Here is a 24,239-nt window from a genome sequence, read left to right as displayed (position 1 = left end):
TAGTGACTCATTTATCCTCTAAGCAGCTCTAGGAGATAGATACTTTTTTCTTATCTCCATTTCACAGAGGAGGAAACAGGCACAGAGAAGAAACTTGCCCAGTCTGCAGATGGCGGCTCTAAGACTCCAACTCCTGTGGTCTGGCTGTGGACTGCAGATGTCGTTGGTCACCAGACTGGAATTCCTTCCAAACTCGATGACAGTCAAGACAACGCGGGGGAGAACAGGCCCCAGGAAACCCATCATACGACAATCCTCTGAGACCTTAAGTGATTACCTGGTGCAGAGGATTTGCTGAGACTGGGAGGCAGGGTCCATACCTGCTGCCTGACCTCAGCCTGGAGGCTCCTTGGCGCTCACCAGCCCCAGGGGAGCCCGGAGAGAAGCTCAGGCAATCTGGCTCCACAGCCCAGCCTGCTCACCACAAACTGCGATTGTCTCGAAAGGAGCACAAATCGGTAAGGGATTGTCAGAAACCAATGTCAAAGCAGGATGTTGGTATTTGTGAAGAGTCTGCATTCAGAATCAGTTTCCACCCCATGCTTCCAGCGGCTGGTGACTACAACCACAAACACGTCGGTGTCTAGAAGCAGGTTGCCAGAGCCCCTCTGTTTCAGGAAGACCGCCCAGCCCTCCCTGCTGGGGGAGCAGCTGAGATCGTGTGATGCCAGGTGACGCCTGCTGCTCTGACAGCTCCTGGGATCCTCCTCTCCAGGATTTTGGACAGCATGTGCTCTGAAAGTGGCCTTCCCTCTCCCAGAACATGATATAACCCCTCCCCCACCCCCATCCTCAGCCTCAAATGGTTTGCAGATTGTCTGGGGTGACTATTTCCTGTGTTCTGAGATCCCAGGTGGTGAGAGCATTCTGCCTGCGGTCTGTGGACAGCATTTACTTGGAAAGCTGCTTTTATCAGTCAGGATGTGCTTGGTGGCAAGTAACAGAAAACACAGTCCAACTGGCATAAACAATAAAGGGGAGTTTATTGGCTCGTGGAACTGAACAGTCTCTGGATAGATTTCAGGTGAGGATGGATATACGTAGTGACTCAACCACGTCACAAAAGGCCTGGCTTGCTTTTAATCCCTCTCCGCTGCTTTCCATGTCAAGTTCATCTTGAGGCTGGTTCTTCTCAAAGGAGCAAGAGGACTTCTAGAAGCCTCAGAGAGCATGCTTCCTTGTTCATTTCTAGCAGAAAAAGAAGTAGCTGTCTCGAATGATTAATTAAAAACCCTGGACCTCTGACTGGATCATCTAAGGTCATATGCCCATCTCTGAACCAATCGCTGTGACCCCACACAGCCCGCTGACCATGATTGGTTTTTAAAAAATTGTTGTGTTTTTTAATTGCAGATCCCTCACTGACCTTGTTTCATGAGTGGCTGCAACCAGGGAAAAGGAGAGGAGAAACCAGTCAGATAGGGAAGGAGTCCTTTGCCCAATATTCCCTTTCTACAACATCTAGACAGATGAGTACAGAGTCACTACTGTGGTTAGAAGTTGGTGAGGTGGGAAGGGGGAGAACCTAGTGGCAGGTAGAACCTAGTGTCAGTGCAAAAAGTACAGACTCTGCCTCAACTGTGGTGTCCGGGGCGCTTGGTCTGCTTCAACCTGAGAGCAATCAGGTCACAAGTAGGTTAGAAAGGCCTGAACCATCAGGCCTTTGATGAGGGAGGAGCAAAGTCCACGAAGTGCAGAGTCTGTTTGCTAACTGAGGTGAAGGGATTGCCCTCCCCATGCTGGAATCCCTCCAGGCCCTCAGTTCTGGCAGGGAGCGGGCAGCCTGGAACCTCTGAGGGCAGGCCTGGGGCTGGCAGGTACTGCAGGCAGGGGCTGCATGGGGCTCACGAAGGCTTGCCCTACAGGGAGAACTGACGCCGGCCCCCAGCTTCTCCATCAGGGTGCAGCTGTTCTTGACCTCTTCCTGGCAGCTTGCTTATAATTCATGCTTGATCCCCCTCAGCTTCTGCTTGATAGCATCCTGGGAGCTGGCACAGATCACTCCGATCTTAAGGGGTGCACACTCAGGGTCCAGAAGATAAACATCAGCTCCTGCTGCTTACTCTTCTCTGTCTCCTAGGTTGGGCCACAGAGGGCATAGCGGCGGTCCTTGTCGGGCAGTGTCTTGACAAAGGTGGCATGTGGTCAGGCCCAGCCTGGCCCACATCACCTACCAGGATCTCCTGGCCCTCTTCCCTCACTCAGGAGGAAGAGCACCACCTTCCTGTGCTTCTTTACCTCCTCTGGCTTCCACAGCTTGCACTACTGCATGCCACTCAGTACCTTGGTAGTGCCAACAGAGACAGACATGCCAGAGGCCATGCTTCTGGAAGTGGAAGAGAGATGGCAAGGAGAGCCAGGGAAGACACCGAGAGCTGCTTCATGGCTGCTGGGGTCCCACTCAGACCACTGGTGCTATCAAGCCATCACTCCCTCCCACACCTGGAAAGAAGCACTGTGTCCACCACAGTGTACTGTTCCTTCCATTTCTGACATGGCTTTTCCAAGAGTCATGAAACACACCAAATGTCATTCAATAAAGCCATAAAGTAAATGACAATTACATTTTTCTAGTTGCTCAAATCAAAAACCTTGGAAACGTTCTTGATCCTTCATTTCTCTCACCCATTCCCATATCCATTTCATCATCAAACCCTATTAGTTTTATGACAAAATATGGCTAGAATCCGATTCCTTCCCACTTTATCCACAGTGTCACTGTCATCTAATATATCATCATCTTCCATCAAAACATTGCGAGAGCCTCCTACTTGGTCCCCTCCTATTTGTTCCCCTATGTTCTCACCTACAGAGAAGCCAGAGTAATCCCTGTAAATAGTATCGCATCATGTCACCCCTCAGCTCCAAAGCCCCTAGTGGCTCCCATATCACTCCAAAGAAAAGTCAGAAGACATAACAATGGCCTAGAAGATGCTACATGTTCTACCTTTTACATCTTCAATGTCATCTACTCCTCACCCCTCACTCACTCTACTTCAGCCAGACTGGCTTCTTGCTATATCCCCAAAATACCAAGTATGCCCCTGCCGTAAGGCGTCTGTATGTGCGGGCCCTCAGCCTGCAACACCCTTCTTCCTGATACCTTCTAGGCTCATTTCCTTTGTTCAAAAGTGGTGTTATCAGAAAGATGCTGTGTGGCCACCTTCTGTTGAACACACCCAGTCTTCTATCTTTAAGCCACTGACCTTACTTTATTTTTCAAAGCACTTACCATTACCTAAAATATTTAAGCATTGAAATGCCACTTTTCTTCCCTCCTAGAATAAAAGTTCTGTAATAGCAAGGTTATTTACCACTACAGCCCTAATATCTAGAACAGTGAAGGCATTCAATCAATAGTTACTGGGAATAAATGAAAGATTTTGAACAAATAATACACAAAAAAGGAAACAGCTAATGACAGATGAAACAATGTTCAACCTTACCTACAAAGCAAAGAAACTGGCCAATTTCTTGTTGGCCAAGACAATATTTTTGCCCATTAAATTGGCAAAACAATCAAGTAATAAACCTATCACTGTTAATACAGCAATAAAATTTGTATTATCTTGTATTATTGGCAACCATGCCCATAAATTCATTTAAGAGATGTTTATTAGGTACCTACTATATACATTGTGCAATTATCCAATATGTACTTTAATTCATAATAAAGTTCAAACTCTATGTATTAGTCAGGGTAGATTAGGTTAGCCATGGTAACAAATTAACTCTGGAATCCTAGTAGTTTACCATAACAAAGGTTCACTTCTTGCTCACTCAACATACCTACCTCTGGTTGGTAGAGAGGTAGAGTTTACATGTTACTTCCCCTCACATTGTGTGAGATAGAACTAGTCCCATGGCCCTGCCCAATGGCAAGAAGACTAAGAAATGAGGTTTTCTGCATGCCTCAAAGGAGTAGAAAGACAGACATTGGTAAATATTAGTAATGTCTCCCACAATCCTGACTCAAGAAATCTTACCACCTTACTGGAATAACCTAAACTACATAAAAAGCTACTTTAAGGAAAATGCTCATGAATGTCTTATTACTCTGATAAATTGAGAGAATTTTAAATGTTGAATAATGAGGAAATGGATTATGGAATTATAGTTTATCCATACACAATAGATTACTTCACAGACACAAAAATGATAGTTAATGAAAAATATGTGTATAACAACTAATAATAAAATAGTAAGCAGAAATTAGGAAACATAACATGGATACTAAGGTTATAACACCATAAAAATATACCTAAAAAATTTCTTTAAAAATACACAAAAGTGTATTCATTCAACCAATATTCATTCAACCAACATCTTCTAGATGCAATGTTCTGCGGATTCAGAGATAAAACACTGTGTTTGGACTGGAGGCGCTCCAGTCTTAGAAGTGTATTTAGAATGAGTGGAGAGAAACCCTTGTCTAATCAGGACAGTTATTGTAATAATTTCATGGCTGCACATAAAGTTCAAAGTAGTGTCACATCATGTCACTCCTCAGCTCCAAAGCTCCTAGTGGCTCCCATGTCACTCCAAAGGGTGGCCTTTTATTCCATTTTGATTTGAATCACCCAAGGAATTAGAAAGAATGAATCATCACTCACTCAACAGGTAGTTACCAGACATGCACTAAGAGGGTGACGAAGATGGTCAAGATGCCAGACCGTGCCCCCTGACCTCTGAGGGCTTCCACTCTAGCTGGAGTCCTACCTGTCAAACAAGCCAGGTCCTGTCTGGCGTCAGCTTCCATGGATCTCCGTTGCCAATTGTTCAACGACAGCCCCTGAAAGTTCCTGGTGCCTAAAATAGGACCTGCACGCTATTGGTGCCAGTTTTGGGGTTTCCCCAAAGCCTACTCTACTTATAGGCTTCTCTTCTCAGTTAATGACATCAACATCTTTCGTTGCTGCGGTGAAAACTGTGAGGTCATTTTTGACTCCTCTCTCACATAGTCCACATCAAATCTGCCAGAAAGTCCTACAGGTCCCAGCTTCAAAATATAAATCCAGAACTGGACCACTTCTCACTCCTCCCACTGCTACCACCCTAATCCAAGCCACCATCACCTTTCCCTGTTCCCGCATACTCTGGTCTGAATGTCTGTGTCCCCACAAAATTCCTACTTTGAAACCTGATGCCCAGTGTGATGGTGTTAGGAGGTGAGGCCTTTGGGAGATGATTTCCTCTGGAGAATGGAACTCTCATGAATGAGATTACTGCTCCTTACAAATGGGGCCCCATAAAGCTCCGTGGTACCTTCCACCAGGCGAGTTTACAGCCAAAAGAGCTACCTGGACTCCCAGCAGACACTGAATCTACCAGCACCATGATCTTGGACTTCCCAGCCTTTGGACCTGTAAGAAATAAATGTCTGTTATTTAGTCACCCAGTTTTTGATTTTTGTTACAGCAGCCCAGGAAAACTGAGGCACTGCAGGAACACCGTTAACCAGTCTCCCGGGTTCTCATCTCCTACAGTCTATTCTCCACAGAGCAATGGGTGAGTCTTTAAATTCTACGTCTAATCATGGCACTTCTCTGTTCCATTCTGTCCAAACCATCCTGCTGTGGATTTGAATCCCCAGTGCTTACACTGGCCTTTGTGGCCCTTCTCCAGAAGCTCTCAGCCCTGTCAGACTCAAAGCCTCCTTGTATTAGCAAATACTGCATAACATCTCCTTGCAATCCAGAAACGGACTTTATAGATCATATAACCTCCCTCCACATACAATTAACAAAAAGAATAACATGATGTCCTATCTAAAATATAAAGCAGAAATAGAGAACATAATTCATAACAAAATATGTATTTTAATATGCAAATATGCAGGCAAAAACATCTCCACGAATTTCAGAAACACCCACTATCAGATGACGCCACCCCATTGAAAACCACTGACCTTCCCAATCTGGTCTGCCTTCCTCTCTCTGACCTCAGTACGAATCACGCACTTCACTCACTCTGCTCCAGCCTCTCCTGACCTCCCCGTGGTCTCCATGCAAGGCACCTTCCTGCCAGGGTCTTTGCAATTGCACTCCTCTTCCAGGGAGCCACAGGCTCACTCCCTCAGTCCTGCTCTTTGGCTCATAGGTCTCTCTCTTAGCAGAGGCTATCCCTGACCACCCTCTTTAAAATTCCTCTCTCTCACCCTGGCCCAGTGGCTCAGTTGGTTGGAGCATTGTCTAGTGCACCAAAAAAGGTTGCGGGGTCCATCCTCAGTCAGGGCACATATGACTAGGTTGTGGTCCCATCCCCAATTGAGGCGCATCAGGGAGGCAACAGATTGATGTTTTTCTCTCTCTCTCTTTTCCCTTCTCTCTCTTTCCCTTCCTCTCTCTCTAAGGTTGGTGAACATATCCTCTAGTGAGATTAAAACAACAACAACAACAACCACTCTCCCCATATAGCACTTCCAGTCCACAACCCCGTCCTCCCCTGCCGCCTAGTCTTCATGCCACTTACCATTCAACATGCTAGGTGTTTTATCTCTATGATGTTGTCTGTGTCACCTCCATGAAACTACACATTTTTACTCCACTGTGTCCCCATTGTCTAAGTAGGTGCCTGAAACCCAGCATTTAATAAATAGTTGTTGAATGCATGGAAACAAGGAATGAGGGGTATGCACTGAGTGACTGAAGGGATTACACAGACATCTAGCAACCATGGCATTATTTCTGAATCACTTGCGTCCATCCCTCGCCCCTCCCGAAAACTTCTCCCCTCCCATATACTTGGTGCTTTCGCTTGCATACATTTTCCATCCCCGAGTTTAATGCCTGATCGGGCTTCCTCCACCTTTGGTGCCACACCTGGATTGCGGGTTTGTCTCACTACTGGGTTATGATCATGTTGTGACTTCATGGAAATGCCCATTTTATCCTCCTTCTTGCCCTGTACTCTCTCTCCCACCCCCTCACCTTCCCAGACACTCCATTTCTTTGTCCACAAATGTACTTGCCCTGATATGCCCATCAAACTCCCAGCCATCCCTCAAGGGTATGTTCCAGTGCCTCCTCCTTCCCCAGGGATGCTTGATCCACCTTCCAGAAGTCAGTTTCACGTCCCAGAGACCTCATAATTACTCGAAACCCTTCGGGCCCCCATCACATTCTTTGCTATGTAAAATCTTCACGTTTGCCTTATCCCTCCTGCTAGAGTTTAATATGTTTAAAGGCAGGAAGTGTTATTGATCTCTTGCTTCTCCCAGGGTGCCTGGTTGGTGGCCAATGAATATGAAATGAGATAATTTATGTCAAGCCCTTAGTACAGTGCCTGGCACATAGTGAGTGTTCTGTCAATGCTGTTTGCTTACACTAGCTCAATGCAAGGGAGGCAGAGCTCAGTTCCCCCCAGAGAAGAGCTATAACCTGTGAGGGCAGCTAGGGGGGTTTCAAGAGCATGGGATTTGTCTCTTGTTGCCTGTGCCCTTCCCATCTGTCGCAGGTCCCCCAGGTGCCCTGGCCCACCTGAGTTCTCCTGCCTGGGGATGACAGCTTCCCATCCCACGGGACTGCAGACATCTTCCCCTGTGCCTGTTGTAGGAGCTTACTAGGCTGCTTATCAACACAACCCACAAATGGGGGAGAGGATACTTAATTCTCCTGGGGCCAACCCTTAACTAACATGCAAGGGAGCTGTTGGAAAAATGCCCCATCTGCCTTGAATTCCAGGGGACAATGCTGAAGCATGTTCCTTGTGGTTCCTCTGAAGGTCCCTCATGGGAGTGAATCCCTAATGCTCCAATAGTAAACTGCTTTGGGGTTTTCTCTCTTCCTTGATTTATTTTCCCATTTCCTTAATTGTGCCTTCTGGAATCACTCCCCCAAACTACATGCACTCAAGTCCTGTTTGTGGGGGAACCATCACTGCCCAACATTCCGGAAGAAATGGCTGGCTAGCTCCTGAGACTGAAAAAAGCCCTAGATGCACCCCGCTATGATACAGCTTCCCTGTGGTCTGCCAGCGCCAGCTCCGGTGGCACCAGATGTGTCAATAACAGAGGAAGGATGAGGAACACTTGGGTTATCTGCAGAGACAAAAATTAAAGGGGAGGTGCATGTCAAGTTTATCTGAGGTTTTCCTCTACCCTCATAGAAATCGCCCCCAGGAAGTGGTTGCAGTGACCCATTATGGAAGAAAAAAGGCCTACGCTGGCCAGTGTGGATCAGTTGGTTGGAGCATTGTCCCATAGACATTCGGTTCCTGCTCAGGGCACATGTCCAGGTTGCAGGTTTGATCCCTGACTGGGGCATGTACAAGAAGGCAATCAATCACTGTCTCTTTTTCTCTCTCTCTCTCTCCCCCTTCCTCCTTCTCTAAAAGCAATGAAAAAAAATGCCCTTAGGTGAGGATAAAAAAACAAAACAAATAAAGCCTTTCCTCTGACTCTGGGATGTGATCAAGCAAGACTTCTGTAAGGAAACGTCCCCACCTTGCACAGACCAGCGTGCCATGAAGACACAAAGCACCCGCTTGTCTGTGGTGCAGCTCTGATGATGCCGTGTCGGTCATAATGAGGCTGTCATGTGTTCACCAGAGCCTGGTGCCTCTTCTCACCGACACATGACTAGAGTATAGTCCTCAGCTGCCTTTGCATTAGGTGTGGACATGACTGGGTGCTGGCCACTGGAATGTGCATGGAACTGGTGTACGCCACTTCGCAGGCCTGGCCATGGAAACCCCCCATAAATCATCCTCTGTGTGTTCACTGATCCCTGCCTGGGAGCAAAGGACTCCACAGACCCAGGAAGTGCAGCACTCAAGGTGGCAGCAGCCTGAGGCCCAGAGTCACCATGTGGAAGGTGAGAAGAAACAGCTTTTGACTGAGAAGAAACAGCTTTTATTGGATTAAGCAATTGAAATTTTACAGTATAAAGGGCCTGTTACAGTATCTAATGTTGCACCAACCAATACAAAAATTGGACCCTAGAGGTGGAATGCTGCCGTAACAAGAACCTAAAATAATATGGCATTGGCGTAGCAGCTGAGTGGTAACTGGTGAGGAAAGTGATATAAGGAGCTAGAAAAAAGGAAATGTGTTTTATAAAGTGGCAAAATATTTGTCTTCTTCAATGACAGTAAGCCTGCCTACTAAGCCAGCAGTTCTAGCGGAAGTGGTTAAGAGTCAGATAGGATATTGACTTTTCCCAGGGCAGGGACTAGGGTGAGGTGAGTGAGGCACTGAGGGGACAAAACAGAGGAGTCAGTCACTTGCACAACCTGATCTTAGCAAGGTCAAGATGAGTTCAGGGAAGATGGGCTGGTTTGCAAACAGAAATGCAAGAGGCTAGGGAGAGTCCAGAAACACAGGGTCTCAAGGGTTATAAAAGCCTACTCCTTCTGGATCCCAATCAGTGAAACAATATCATTTCAGAGACAAATGCCCTTTCTGACTCAGACCTACTAACAAAGATCTGACTGAGGATGTGACCTTCTTATCCATGCCTATTATTTCAGAGAGTCTCAAGATAGCTGCTATTAATGAGAGAGAGAGAGAGAAAGAGAGAGAGAGAGAGAGATGAGAGAGGAAACAAATAAACAAATGAAGCTTGAAAAGTAATTATTGGGAAAAGCTTGGGGTATGAACTTTGCTCATGAAATTGTTGGGAAGCAAAGATTAGAGCTTTCTAGGTTTTTAGGGAATTATATTGCCAACTTAAAAATGAGCCTAGATTTAAAAGCCATTTGACAGTTAGAACCTTGAGCCAACCCTCAAGTCTCTAAACTTGCACAAGTGGGAAGTAGGCTTCAAAAGCTGTGCAGTCCTCAGAGAGAATAGGCTTCCTAATACCCACTGCACAGGCTCAGAGGTGGCCATGGAGGATAACGATCAAGGAGGAACCTTTCAGAGAGCACAGGGGGACCAGAGAGCAAAAGACAGGAAACTTTCCAGAGAGACAAATTGGGGAAAAATAAAAAGGATGCAGCCAAGAACTTACTCCTACTGCAGGGCAGGGTCACTGCATAACACCATCCCATAGGGACCTCACCATCACTGGCGGTGTCTGCCCGTGTCTCCCATTCTTCCCTTTCCAGATGGGCATGTTTATCACTTTATCCCCTCCTTGCTCACCCTTTACATTGCGTATGAAGGGGGCAGGGAAGGCTGCTTGTCCTTTCAGTTCAGACGTCAATGGACAATGAAGCAAATACTCCATCCTGATGGCAAAGGCCCAAAAGCCCTGGATTTTTAGCTGAATGCAGTCACCAAGGGATGTTGGGTTGTCTCTTTTGGTCCGGGAATAAGTGTGTTGTCTGTGTGGGAAGAAGGGTTAGGTGAGTGAGGTTATGCCAGTGTTCACGAAGGATGGACACTGGCAGAATCTAATGTGTTTACCAACACCACTTCCTCTCTTACCTGTAAATACAGCTAGACTATACTTATTCTTCCTTTTGTGTCCCAAGGGTACACTTACTGATTTTTTTAGAGAGAGAGGAAAAGCAGGAAGAAAGAGAGAAACATCAGTGGGTTGCCTCTTGCATGTGCCCTGACTGGGGACCAAACCCGCAACCCAGGTAAGTAACATATTTTGCCGTGTATAATGCACATGTTTCTGCCCAAATTTTTGAGGGAAAAATAAGGATGCACATTATACATGGGTAGTACTAATTCCGTATCTATGTAAATGTTTTTAATTTTTTATTTATGCTTATGCATTAACAGTATAACTCTAGAAAGCCATAACAATATCCATATGGAAAATAATACCCTGGAATACAATAATTGCTTTTGTTTATAAATATAGATAAGTAAATAAATAAATTGAATTCAAAAATTAAAATGAGAGATTTTTTTCCTGAAAGTTTGGGCTAAAAACATGGATGTGCATTATACATGACAAAATACGGTAAATCCGCAATCTTTCGGTGTACAGGATGATACTCCAAACAACCGGGCCCCACGGGCCAGGGCTAGACTGCATTTCTTAACAGCACTCGCAGTTGAGTGAAGCCCTGAGTCTGAGTTCTGGGAAGTGATGCGGGCAAAAGATGCGCTCTACTCTCGGGCCTCACCTGGGAACAACCCTCCATTGGCTGGCTGGAAGAGAAGGATGTCAGGGCTCTAGAGTATATAGGAAAGCCGCAAGATGAAAGGAGTTTGGGAGCCTGACTCTCCTCCTCGTCACCTGTAAATGAGTTGTATGTAATGAGAAATAACCATCTATTGGTCTAAGCCAATCCAATTTTAAGGTTTCTTTGCTACAGTGCCTCTCATTACCCTCGTACAGCGTACATGATGGGTTTGTTGTCAGGATTGAATGAGTTCATATGAAAAATGGTGTTATAGAAACACTGGCTACTCTCAGTTGCTTGAGAAAGGGCAAAAATATGTCATAAACTATGCTTGGCAAAAAGCGGTAGCAGCAATGAAAAGTAACTTACACTCAGGATAGTGTTCCTAACTTTCATTGGAAAGTCTTGGAGTCTATAAGAGCCAGACCCCAATCTTAGGGCGCACTCAGGTATTAATAAGTACCTAGTCTGATCCATCTCCTGGCCAATCCTAAATTCCACTCCTTTGGTGCCATGTATATTTGAAAGCCAAAAAACTTATTTGCTTTAGAATCCCTAAAACAAACCCAGAACAATGTGTAGTATACAAATAGCCAGGTAACTTTAAGAGTTTAGCTTCCTAGAATTAAAAGAAAGGTAGAGACTCTCAATCATTACCTGCCACTGGAGTAGAAAATGCAGATGCATTTTTAACCCAGCCAAGAGCATAGCTGCAGAATTAGCTGAGTCTGGTGTCCTATCAACCTAAGAAGAAGGAAGGAAGGAGTGAAGGGAAGAAGGAAGGGAGGGGAGGGGAAGGGGGAGGAGGGGAGGCATGCCATAATTTTTTGACCACATTCTAAAAGGAAAAGTCAATTATTGACACATTTTGCTTACATTCTGAAACAGGTTTTTAAAACTAAAGCTTACTTTTTTATATCAGAATGTATAGCTTTGTGATATTCTGAGAAGTTTCATTTCATGCAATTCGACAAATACTTATTAAGGGTCTAGAATGTGCTTGGCTGTTTTTAGCATATTTGGCCCTGTAAAGTATCATGGTAACTTCAGAATGTATTGTTTTTAATATGCAAAATGCTTCCTAGTGTCACAAGAAATGCTGTACCACGTGAATAAGAAGACAGGGAACAATTACAGAAGGGAGACATTACTGGCACGAGGACAAAGAAACCCATCCTCCACCAGTATGACATTGCCTTACAGAATTAAATCAGCAACTATATATTTCCAAGCAAGGTCACATTTTGAGGTTCACACTGGAGCTAGAACATTAACATATCTTTTTTCAGGGTTGGGGGACGCAAGCCAATCCATAACACTGCTCGTATGTAGCGTATAGCTCCGGAAGGTGCTATACAGTAAATGCATCACCACTCGACTAAATATGAAAATGTCGTTGGTGGTAAATACGCTAGAGGTGACAGGAACACTAAGACACTGGAACAGGAGAAGCTAAGCAAAGGTTGACGGTGGTCAGGACAAGTTTCCCTGAGCAAGGGACACTTACACTGGGGCTGAAGGGGGCTGTCAGGTCTGGAGCTTTCCTGAGCAGAGGAATGACCAGACCGAGGAGAAATTTGATGAATGGTACATGAAAGACCCTCCACAAAGGGTGGCAGCTAGAGAAAACCTGAGACGGAGTAGCCTCCCTTGTGTCGCTTGAGTAATCTGATGGCCTCAAACAGTGTGTGTGAGCAGGAAATTCAGTCACTCCGTTGAGTCCGTGAAAGAAGGAAGGTCTTTCTTATCATCAGGTTCTCCTGCTACTTAAGTGTTTGTTTTGTTTGGTCTTTTCAAGGACCACGCTGAGTGAGCCAAATTTCATCTGCAGTCTTTTCCCTTTGGGATCTGGCGGAGGCCGCCAGGTGTTGTGTCTGACCAGCAAATGTGATCGCGTCACTTCCAGTGTGAGCTGTTTGAGAACAACGTGTCATATTTACGAGATTTCTGGATCAGTGGGAATCAGTTCGAGGGTATGATTTCAGTCCGTGCTGCTGGAATTGTTGTGAGTTTTCAGCGCGGCCCTGTGAGTGAGCAAACCTCTGAAAGTATGCTTTTATTCTTTCCACACACCCCCCAAAAGTCTCCAAACCTCAGCGATTCTAAAGGGAGTTAAGACTTCCTGAAGCAGTAGACAAAGAATTGAGTGTTACAGCTCCTCCGCCAGGTTCAGGTTACCTCCGACGGCAACTGGGCCACAGTATGTGGCACGGCGTATATTTTCAGGGCTCCGTGGGGAGAAGGGGAGGGCCCGCTGCCCCTGGAAAGGCTATGCTGTGGCTGGGTGTGGTGGGAAGTCACCCTCCCTCTTTGGGGACAAAGCATCCCACCCTAAGCCGGATAGTGGCATATCACAGCTCGGCCTCCCAATGTCACCCACTGGCCTCTGTTTCCCATATCATCTGAGGTCAGAGAGGCCCAAGCCAACAGAGGTGACTCTACAGCCTCACAGGAAGCTGAAGCTGTGAGAATAAGGATGTGCTGCCCAGCACACGTCCCGGAGGAGCGGTCGTGCACGGAGCCAGGCCGCCCTCGGGCCAGCCGCCAGGTCTGCCGCAGAGGGCCAGGTGGTGTTGGAGTTGGCCCACCACCTCTCCTCCATCACATTTTCCAGGAAGGGGTGGGCAGGGACGGGTGGTAAGTGGGGACATTGTCAGCAATGAATGCCGGTGTTTTTGAGAGCGAGCCAAAGCATTGTGTGTTTCAGGGGGCCTGGCAGACTGCCTCCACCAAGGGAGACGTGCCTGACGAGACCGCCACCCTAGCCTATAGCTGATTGTTTGAACTTTGCAGGCTAGGATGGGCATGGGTATGAGTCCCACCATGAGGGCCAAACCTTTTTTTAAAAAGTTCCGTCAATCTTTAAGCAACTGAAGCAAAGGCACTGAATGGTGGGTTTGATGAATTGGAGGTGAGCTTTTATTGCTAGTCTTGCCAATCATTTCCAGGGGTTAAAAGTCGACCTTTGCTCTCTATTGTTTAATATTCAGTTCTAGGTCTTAGCTGAGGCAAATGGGCATTAATAATGGTTATCCATACACACACACACACACACACACACACACACAAATAGGAAGAAAGGAAAGAAAGAAAAGAGCCTAGAAATAAGTTTAACCAAGGAGGCGAAAGACCTATACACGGAAAACTGTAAGACTTTAATGAAATAAATAGAAGAAGACACAAATGAGTGAAAAGATATTCTGTGCTTATAAATGGAAAGAATCAATATTAAGATGTCCACACTACCCAAAGCAACCTACAGATTCCGTTCAATTCCTATCAAAATTCCTGTGGCATATTCCACAGATATAGGACAAGTGATCCTAAAATTTGTATGTAACCACAAAAGACCCCAAATTGCCAAAACAACCTTGACAAAGATGAACAAAGCAGAAAGCATCATGCTCCCTGATTTCAAAAAATATTACAAACCCATAATAATCAAAACAATATGGTACTGACATAAAAACAGACACAGTCCAATGGAGCAGAAAACAGAGCCCAGAAATACACTCACACATGTATAGTCAGTTAATTTATGACAAAGGAGCTAAGAATATTCAATGGAGGAAAAACCAGTCTCTTCCATAAATGGTGTTGGGAAAACTGGATCACTTTCTTATATCACACACAAACTCACAATGGATGAAAGACTTTAATGTAAAACCTGAAACCATAAGACTCCTAGAAGAAAACATAAGCAAGCTCCTAGACAACAGCCTTGGTGGTAATCTTTTGGATTTGACACCAAAAGCAAAGGCAACAGAAGAAAAAATAAGCAAGTGGGACTACATCAAACTAGAAACTTCTGCACAGCAAAGAGAACCATCAACAAAATGAGAAGGCAACCCACTAAATGAGAGATGATATTTGCAAATCATATAGCTGATAAGGTATTAATATCCAAAATAGTATATAAAGAACTCATACAACTCAATAGCAAAAAACCAATCTGATTTTTAAAGTGGGCAGAGGATCTGAGTAGACATTTTTCCAAAGTAGACATAGAGATGGCCAACAGGTACATGAAAAGATGTTCAACATCACTAATAATCAGAGAAATCAAAATCACAGTAAGATATCACCTCACACCCGTTAGAATTGCTACTATCAAAAAGACAAATGATAACAAGAATTTGTGAGGATGTGGAGAAAAGGGAACCCTCATGAACTGTTGGTGGGAATGAAGATTGGTGTAGCCACTATGGAAAACAGTGTGGAGGTTCCTCAAAAAATTAAAAATAGACCTGCCATATGATCCAGCAATCTCTCTTCTGGGTATTTACCCAAAGAAAATGAAAAAAACTAGCTCAAAAAGATACATATTCACACACGCGCACACCCCATGTTCATTGCAGCATTATTTATAATAGCCAAGGTATGAAAATAGCCCGACTGTCCAACGATGAGTGAATGGATAAAGAAAATGTGGTACCCACATCCAGTGGAATATTATCCAGCTACAAAAAAAGAACAAAACCTTGTCATTTGTGACAACATGAATTGAACTTGAGAGCATTATACTAAGTGAAGTAAGCCAGATAGAAAGACAAATACCATATGATGTCACTTATATGTAGAATCTAAAAACAAACAAACAAACAAACAAACAACCCAAGCTCACAAACACAGAAAACACCTCAGCGGTTGCTGGGGTGGGGGTGGGGAGAAAAAACGGGAGAAGGTCAAAAGGTACAAACTTCCAGTTATAAAATAAGTAATGTGATGGTGATGATAGCTAATAATACTCTGTTGCAGAACTGAAAGTTGCTAAGAGAGCAAATCTTAAAAGTTCTTATCACAAGCAAAGAGTAACTTTTATAACTCTGTGTGGCGATGGATGTTAACTAGCCTTATAGTGATGATTACTTCACAGTATATATACAAATGTTGAATCGTGGTGTGAACTCCTGAAACTAACATAGTGCAATATGTCAATTTTACTTCGATTTTTAAAAAGAAATTAAAGAAAAACATCGGCTATGCAGCTTGCAGCCAGGGGAGCATAATCAGGTATGTGCGTTCACTGTCTGTAAAAGGCCCTTCCACTGTGGTCAGACTTCTTCCTCACATAACTCTCACTGCCCTGAAATAACCCAGAAGGACACAATCAGCAGAAGAATGGCCAAATCCAGAAGGGCCAACTTCTCGCCACTCTCGGGGAAATTTTCTTTTTCTTTTTCTTTAAACATTTTTTTTATTGTTGTTCAAGTACAGTTTTCTGCCTTTCCTCCCCCACCCCTCCCCACCGTTGGGGAAATTTTCTACCAGAAATGGGTTCTGTCGGCACAGAGCTCTCCTTACAGAGCAGGGTGGCTGAATGGGTTGAGCTTGGCCCCTTTCACACTCCATCAGATCCACACTTGTTTCCACTTGGAACATTCGATGCTGTGGGCTGTTTCCCACCTGGTCTCAGTCATAGGGGCCACCTTTGCCACCGGCAGGGCACCAACAAACCAGGCCCAGGCCCGTTGGTTACCAATGTGAGGCTGTGGTATTTGAAGCTGTGCGATCATTGGGAGACTGAGTGTTTGCAGGGATAAGGCTGAGGGGGTGGTGTGTGGCCCAGAGGGGACCACATATCACCTGAACTCACAGCCTGTTGGTCGTCTGTAATCCTATCGGTCAGGATTTCAGAGATGAACTCATAGGATTGCTGGATTTAGCAAATAAAAATATAGCATGTGCTGTTAAATTTCAAATAAACAATGAACACTTTCTAGTATAATTATGTCCCAGATATTGCAGGGGACATATTTATGCTTAAAACGTATTTGTCCTTTTTCTGAAATTCGAATTTAACAAGGCACCCGGTATTTTCTGACAACTCTGACCCAGGTGCAGGAGTCCTCCAGATGCTCCTCCTGAAGGCAGAAGTGAAAGGAAACCAGCCCTCCTTAAGTGCTGGCTTCTTCATGTGGTAATTAGCCTTTCAGCCCTTCTGGGGCTGCTTGTCAGACTGAGCAGTGTTTGCTTATGGGATGAACAATTTAACGCAGAGAACCTGAATGGCTAGTTGTCACCAGCCCAGCCAGAGACTTTTCACAAAAAAAGAAGTGTGTCCTTCAATAAAAATTACACCTTCAGGTAACTTTACCTCCAAGGCAAGCTGATGCCTTAGTGATGAGCCACCCACCCCAGCCCAGCCCTTCCTGCCTCAACAGAGCAGGTACACCCAGTGTGCACCTGGGCACGCGCTCCCTCTGTTTGCCCTCTTAGCCCCTGAACTGGAGGCGTGAGGAGGGCAAGCCCCACTGGTTTCCTTGGCTATCTCCTCATTCCTGCATTTACAGTATTTCCCTGACCCTATTTGCCTGAGAATCTGGGCCAATTATTTAATTAATTATTTTTCTGGGTGGGGTGAAATTCACATAACATAAAATTAACCATTTTAAAGCACATGATTCAGTAGCTTTTAGTACCTTTACAATCTTGTACAACCACCGCCTTAATTCAGTTCCAAACGTTTTTTATGACCCCCGAAGAAAAGCCCCATAACCAAGAAGTGGTCAGTCCCCAGCAACTTCCTTCTGGTTTCCTGAAAAATGGAGGGCTTCTCACTACTATGTTGTATTCCTGAAACCATTATAATATAATCCTGAATGTGAACTGCCCCTGAAAAGTAAAAGAAAAAAATGGAGGGCTTCCCCCGTGGGCTCCTGGCTTACAAGCCTGACTGCACTTCTTTCATTGGGTTGTAAAAGGAAAGGGTTCACAATGAAAGGGCCCTGGAAAGATGGGCATGGCGATGCAAGGAGCCTTCGGTCCACAGAAGAGGGTGCACCTTCGGGCGGGGCTTACCAGGGAGGATTGGCCGAAGCTGCCAGGCCGTGAAACAACAGGGCAGGCGGTCATCAGCATGGCATGAAAGACTGTCTTGTGAAATTACTGGGGATGAGGGGAAGGGAAGGGAAACCAAAAAGGTGCCCAATTGGGCTTGAGCTTCCGGGTTCAGAGGGAGCAAATGAATCACTGCGGGGAGGGGCTGACTTCCCCTTGGCCACTGAGTCCTTTGAGGTTTCCTGATTTACAGAAGGAGTTAGTTCCTTCTCAAAGGATCCCTTGACTCTGTCCTCTCTAGTGGGACCAGCCCTCCTTATTGTATATGAAATCCGGTGCAACTGCATTTTTGGAGACAGCTGCTACTTCCTGCAGTGAATTGTAGCACTTTTATTATCCAGCTGGGCCCAGCCTCCTTTATTCTTTTGCTGCCAACAGGGGTTTGTGGCTCACCACAAAACTGAAGCTTCCCCACTTTGAACGGAGTTGCAAGAGTTGTCCCCTTTGTTCAAGACTGGGGGGTCAGGTATTGAGCTAACACCTCCTTCTTTGGTAAAGGGTGTAAGAAAAAGAATGAGCGGTGAGGAATATCTTCCTGAGACAGTTCGAGCTGCCAGGGTGGCACAGGGTTTAACAGTCAGGAACTTAGCAAACACGTGTGGAGTGTACGTTTGTGCAAAGCACTGGACTAGAAGATGCAAATGAGGGCCGCCTACCTTTGGGTATTGCATTCCACACACCAGGCACGTGCCAAGTGCCTCCCAGATAGTCACTCACTGAAGGACAGCAGGCCTGAGGTTAGTTAGGTGAAAATGAGCTGCCTCAGGGTGGAGGCTGTCCACAATGAAGTTTGTCCTGGGCCCAGGCCTTATCCGCCAGCCCAACCATCAAGAGCAAGTCAGCCTTGTCCCTCCACTCTCCCCATGGGCACAGGATGCAGAGGTGTTGGGGTGACAACAGCAGAGAAGTGGAGGAACACAAGGTGCCCGGAATCCCTCCATGCACGGAGCCCGTCCCACCAGCACCTTCATCCTCCAGACGTCCCTCCATTACTGCCGTGGTCCAAGGGGTTGAAACAGCCGGCCACTGTGTCCAGCCTGTGGACACTTGGCTCAGGAATCGGAGAAGTAACAATACTCGGGTGGATTGTGTGCTTTGGGCGTCAGGCAAACGTGTTTGAAGATGAAAAACCCCTAGTACCAGTCACACAGCTGATGTTTCTACGAACAGAACCCTCCTTGGCCTGGCCTGGCAGGTAACCATTCATCCTGGGTTCGGGGGACAAAGGATTCTGCCAATGTAATTATACTCTTTTCTAATAAGGATAATTTGTGAAACGTCTAACTTAATGCAATTTTAGTTTATACACTTAGATGATTTCTTCCATCGTAACAAATCTGTAAGTTAGGAGAAAATCGTCATTGTGTCCTGCAGTGGGGATCGGAAAATACAGTCCCTGAGTTTTCCCTTTCATGCTGCACTTAGATAGCGATCCCTGTAAAGTGCGGTCCACCTGAAACCATGCCTCACTTTTAAACTACCCTCGAATCCCCTACACTTTCACCTTGTATCCTGTCTCGGATCAGGCTGTTGACAGTGTGTGTGTGTGTATGATTGAAGTCTTTCAAGGAAGGGTTAAAGAGTCAAGTGCAGATCGGCTTCTCTCCAACAGAGGGCCTGTGGAATCACAGTGCTTACTTAGGAGAAGTGGGATAATGAGGGGGTTGCTGGTTGTGCTGTTGCTTCCTGGGAAGCTTCAGGAAGGGCGAGGAGACTAATTGGCTGGTCTGGCAAACAATTCAAGATGAGTCCCAAAGCAGGAGCCAGATGCTGGCAGGAAGTGAATGGAAATTCACCTTTGCACTGGCCCTGCAGTGGTAGGTGCACAGATGGTGAAAAGCAGAACTCTGAGGGCGAGAGCAAAGGCCCTTTTCTCTGTCGTCTGCCAAGAAAGGAACAAAGAGGGTTTACCGGTGCCTCCAGGCAACAGCCTTTGCTCCCATTTCAGTTTCATCTAAGGAGTTTGCCCACATTGCAACCCTGGTAGTATGAGTTTAGTGGCTGCAGAGAGTGTCTGGGCAGTGTGACTAGGAAAGGCAATGAGTGAGGCTTCAGTGGCAGCAAAGTAGATGGAAATAATTGGCTGAAATAACGTGGGCATCCTCTAATCTGGGATGACGTGGAGCTATGAGATTGTGCGTGGCTAAATGCTAGGGGGCACCATTGACACGTGAATGGCCTGCCCTAGAGCGCTGCAGAGGACAGGGACACAATTCTCCCCGGTCCTGACTTCTTGGAAACTGAGCCTCCCATTGAAGTTCATTCTGCCAGCTCAATGGGGCTCTTCTAAGAAAAAGCACTGCAGGGGTTAGAAGCTGCTGCCCTGTACCCTCATTTCTGCAAGGGATTGGAGTATACGTTTTCCCAATATACTTTTGTAACTTCAGGTACAGAAACCTCATAGATTCAGATGAACTTGGTGGAAGGAAATAGGAAGGAAGGCAATATAAATTAGTAAAATTAAAAAGTCTGAGCATACTTATAATAACCTGGTATCTTCATGTCTGAGTACACAAAGGAAATCAGAATGGGACTATAAATAAAAAAGTTCTAAATGGCTTCAATGAAATGGAAAATTTAGTATTTGCTTAACTAGTCCTAACATAGGGCAGAAGCAAAGTTAGTTAATTCAATGGTTCAACAAGGTCAGGAAAGATTCAGGTTTCTCACAACCATCCCAGGCCATTCTCACTTAGCAGTTCTGCTTTGACCCTCTGGCCACCTCGTCTCACGGCTACAAGATGGCAGCCATGGCTCCAGACCTTCCACACAAACCACATGCCATCCTTTGCACAAACAGTCCTTTTCTATGTGTGTGTGCTGGTATGTGTGTGTGTTTTATCTGAGAGGAAAACTTAGTCAGAAGCATTCCATATTAGAGTATAAGTTATGTTGCTAAAACAAAAGACTTGAAAATATGATGGTTCAAACAAGAAATAAATTTGTTTACCTCTCCTGTACCAGTCCCAATGTAAATCTTTCTATCTTGTTTCTCTGCCATTCCTTGGAGCCACACTCTGGCTTCAAGTTGGATCACCAATACCACCTTCTACAGAAAACGGGAAAGAGGGACAGTAAAGAATAGCAATCACCTTATTAAAAACATGACTGGGAAATTAGACAAATTTTTTTCTCACATCTCATTGGCCAAAACTTAGTCACACGGTCACATCTTGCAGCTAGGGAGGCTGGGAGTATAGTCTATGCTGTTGGGCATGTGCCCGGCCAACACTGGAGGGATGCTGCTATGTAGAAAAGAAACGAGAAATGAGTGAGCAGAGGCAATGAACCTTTTCTGCCATGCTCCCCTAGTAGATTTCTGCTCTCGTCTCATTGGCCAGAATTACTTCATCTGATCGGACCCAAACCACTCACTGCACGAGAAATGAGACCAGCATGATTGGCTTAGACCAGGGTTTCTCAGCCTCAGCACCACTGGCATTTGGACTGGGTCACTCTTGGGGGCGGGGGGCGGGGGTGGGTGGTCCTGTGCATTGTGGAATGTTTAGCAGCATCCCTGAGCTCTACTCACTAGATGTCAGTAGCACACCCCTCTCCCTTGTGACAACCAAAAATGTCTCCAGACATTGCCAAACTACTTTTAGGTAGGAATCTCTGGTTTAGATCAACCAAAATTTTACCCTGGAACAGGAATAGGATGCCTGTTCCTTGACTCATATTTTAAAAGGTGGGCACAAGTCAGAGCTATCCTAACAGGAGTGGTGGACGAAATAGCCTAACAGTGTCCTCTATGATCAATCATGGAATAAACGTCAAACAACATGTTAGCAAATGGAGGTTCTACCTAGCATTGCTAAGTAAATAATTTGTTTGTTTACTTAAGACACATATATGCCTTAAGAGTATACCTGATACCAAAGTGTTCCAAGTATTCTAGGCTCTGGAAATATAGTAACAAAGCCAAGTACAACATCTCTGCCTTTATTGACCTTGCATGTTAGCACACGGCTAGCTAAGAGTCAGCTATGGAGGTTGTGTAGGGTGGTAGTGAAACATGGGAATCAGAATTAAACACTCCTGGACCCACATTTTGGTTCTGCCACTTACTAGGTATGTGACCCTGGACAAGTTACTATTAACCCTCTGGGTTTCATTTTTCTTATCTCTTCAATGAAGATAATACTACTATCCACCTCTTAGGGTTTTTTCTGAGAATTAAATAATATATACTCCTTAGCTCAACAATTGTCTCTAGGTAAGTGTTAGCTGTGTTGTAGCAAAAACACACTGGACTAGGAGTCAGAAGTTTTGCATTCAACAAATACAACATATATTATGTTGCATATTTGTTGAGCATATATTATGTGCCACACTCAGTTCTAGACACTGGGTATTCTGGAGAGTCAGAGAACTAAGCTATACATGGTGTCCTTAAAAAGTCCTTCAAGTTCAATATCTAGAGGGGTGGCACTGGGGTGGGGTGAGGGTGAGAAAATGAATGTAACCTGGGTATAGGTCCTGGCTTAAGCCTACAGTTTTCTTGTCAGCATTTGGATTAGCCTAGCACATAATAGGTGCCCAATAAAATGTCTCTATATAGTGAGAAGAAAAATTCTGACTAGCAAAAATGTTTTGTAAAGTACAAAATCCTGTGTAAATGTCAGTGGAGTCAAGAATGCTGATAATTATTTGTCAAACTAATTGCCCTGACTGGTGTGGCTCAGTGGATTGAGTGCCAACCTGCAAACCGAAGGGTCACTGGTTCAATTCCTAGTCAGGGCACATGCCTAGGTTGCAGGCCAGGTCCCCAGTGAGGGGTATGTGAGAGGCAACCACACATTGATGTTTCTGTCCCTCTCTCTCCCTTCCCCTCTCTTTCTAAAAATAAATAAATAAATATTTTTTAAAAAATCGAATTATATGCAAATTAAAATTATAAAACTTTTTCAAATACTTGAAAGTTATTTGACTCCTTAAAAAGATTGTAATTTTGCTTACATTATTTTCCTAATAAACCCTTTCCATTATGGACTAGAAAAGTAAACTTTAAACCAACTCATATCCAAATCATGGCAAATATGGGTAGGATCTAAATGAACGGGATTTCACCATGCAATTTATCTGGGTTTTATATTTTTGTAAAGCTATCACGTTAAATTCACTGACTTCATCTATAAAAATAGATTCCAATTTGCTTAAAACTTATTTTGGCTGAATAAATGGAAACAGAATAATAACAAATGACAATCTAACGAATTCTAAAAATTATGGGTGACAAAATTGAGTCTGTTCTTCCAATTTGCTGGTCATTATTTTATTCTGACTTTTATTATTTTTTTCTAGCAAATCAAGCTGTTTCCACTTAGGTTACTTCTAAATCTCCAAAGGTAGCTGCACTTAATACCAATCAGGAGGCAACTGAAAAGTCTAAGAGAAAACAGAGGCCCCAAAAGTCGTGTCCTGCTGAAGGAAGGCCGCACGGGCTGTTATCACATGCCTCATTCCTCTAAAGTGTTTCATTGAGATCTGGGAAAATAAAAAGGTAAAGTGTTTGTTGAATGCCTGAGGGCAGAGGTGGAAAAAGCAAAGGTAGGCTTTCCAGAGAACTGAATTCGGCAGGAAATTGCAGAATGAGATTTGGCTCGAAAACACAAGTTTATTTACCAAGAAGGAAACTATGAAAAGATCAAAGCACCCATTCCCCCTTGCACATTCTCCCAGCTGATTCTAGGTCTGACCTGTGAGATCAGGGTGAGCGGTACTATATTAAAACTAGAGGAACCTTCCACGTTCCCCTTGCTGCTTTGCCTAAAGTATGGGTCGCTGCCCAGAGGTGCATGGCGGTGCCCAGCTTAGAGCTTTTGCCCATTGGACAGGCCTTCGCACACATGGCTAACTGCATTGCTTTTTATACCCTGTGACCCATTTATATATGTTTTTCCACTAAAAATATCTGTGGAAATAAGCATAAGTCATAATCCCTAAGAGCATTTTTACCTATTCAAAGTGAAGTAAAACTAGAACAAGAGTTAAAGACACACAAACAAGGGGCCTCGTGGAGCTCCTTCCTCATCAAGTCAGCTGTGAACATTACCTGGTTTGATCTCAGAGGCTGAGTGAAGCATTCACTGTGAATCTTTTTTAGGCCCAAAAGTCTTTTATAAAGAACTTTTGTTTACCGTCGGCACTTGTTGTACCTAACAGATACATTTGAGGGATCTACCCAACCCACAGCCTGGCCATCATGGCCACAGCGTCCGTTGGGTGGCCTCTTCATGCTCCAGCTCTCCCTGGGGACCAGTGACAGCATTCTTTGTCCTGTGCCCGTCAGGCCTCAGGAAGGTCCCGGCTTCCTGCCGTGGTTAACCTCTTGGGACTTTCTCATACCTTATTTTGTGTGAGTGTGTGTGTGT

General features: G+C 44.9%; 1 long non-coding RNA gene and 1 pseudogene across 1 annotated transcript; both read right to left on the bottom strand.

The window, feature by feature from the left end:
- Window positions 1-938: 938 nt before the first annotated feature.
- On the bottom strand, window positions 939-17,900 carry LOC123478595 (uncharacterized). Its single transcript, XR_006653848.2, has 3 exons — window positions 17,827-17,900; window positions 5,266-5,363; window positions 939-1,188 (listed from the first exon to the last, which is right to left on the bottom strand). It is a non-coding gene; the product is annotated as an uncharacterized lncRNA (long non-coding RNA).
- LOC128780486 (cofilin-1 pseudogene) lies at window positions 1,180-2,351 on the bottom strand (annotated as a pseudogene).
- Window positions 17,901-24,239: the final 6,339 nt, after the last annotated feature.

This window comes from Desmodus rotundus, chromosome 3 (genome assembly GCF_022682495.2).
Source record: "Desmodus rotundus isolate HL8 chromosome 3, HLdesRot8A.1, whole genome shotgun sequence".
Taxonomy (NCBI): domain Eukaryota; kingdom Metazoa; phylum Chordata; class Mammalia; order Chiroptera; family Phyllostomidae; genus Desmodus; species Desmodus rotundus.
The sequence above is the reverse complement of the archived record's forward strand: the minus strand, read 5'-3'. Positions and strand labels throughout refer to the sequence as shown.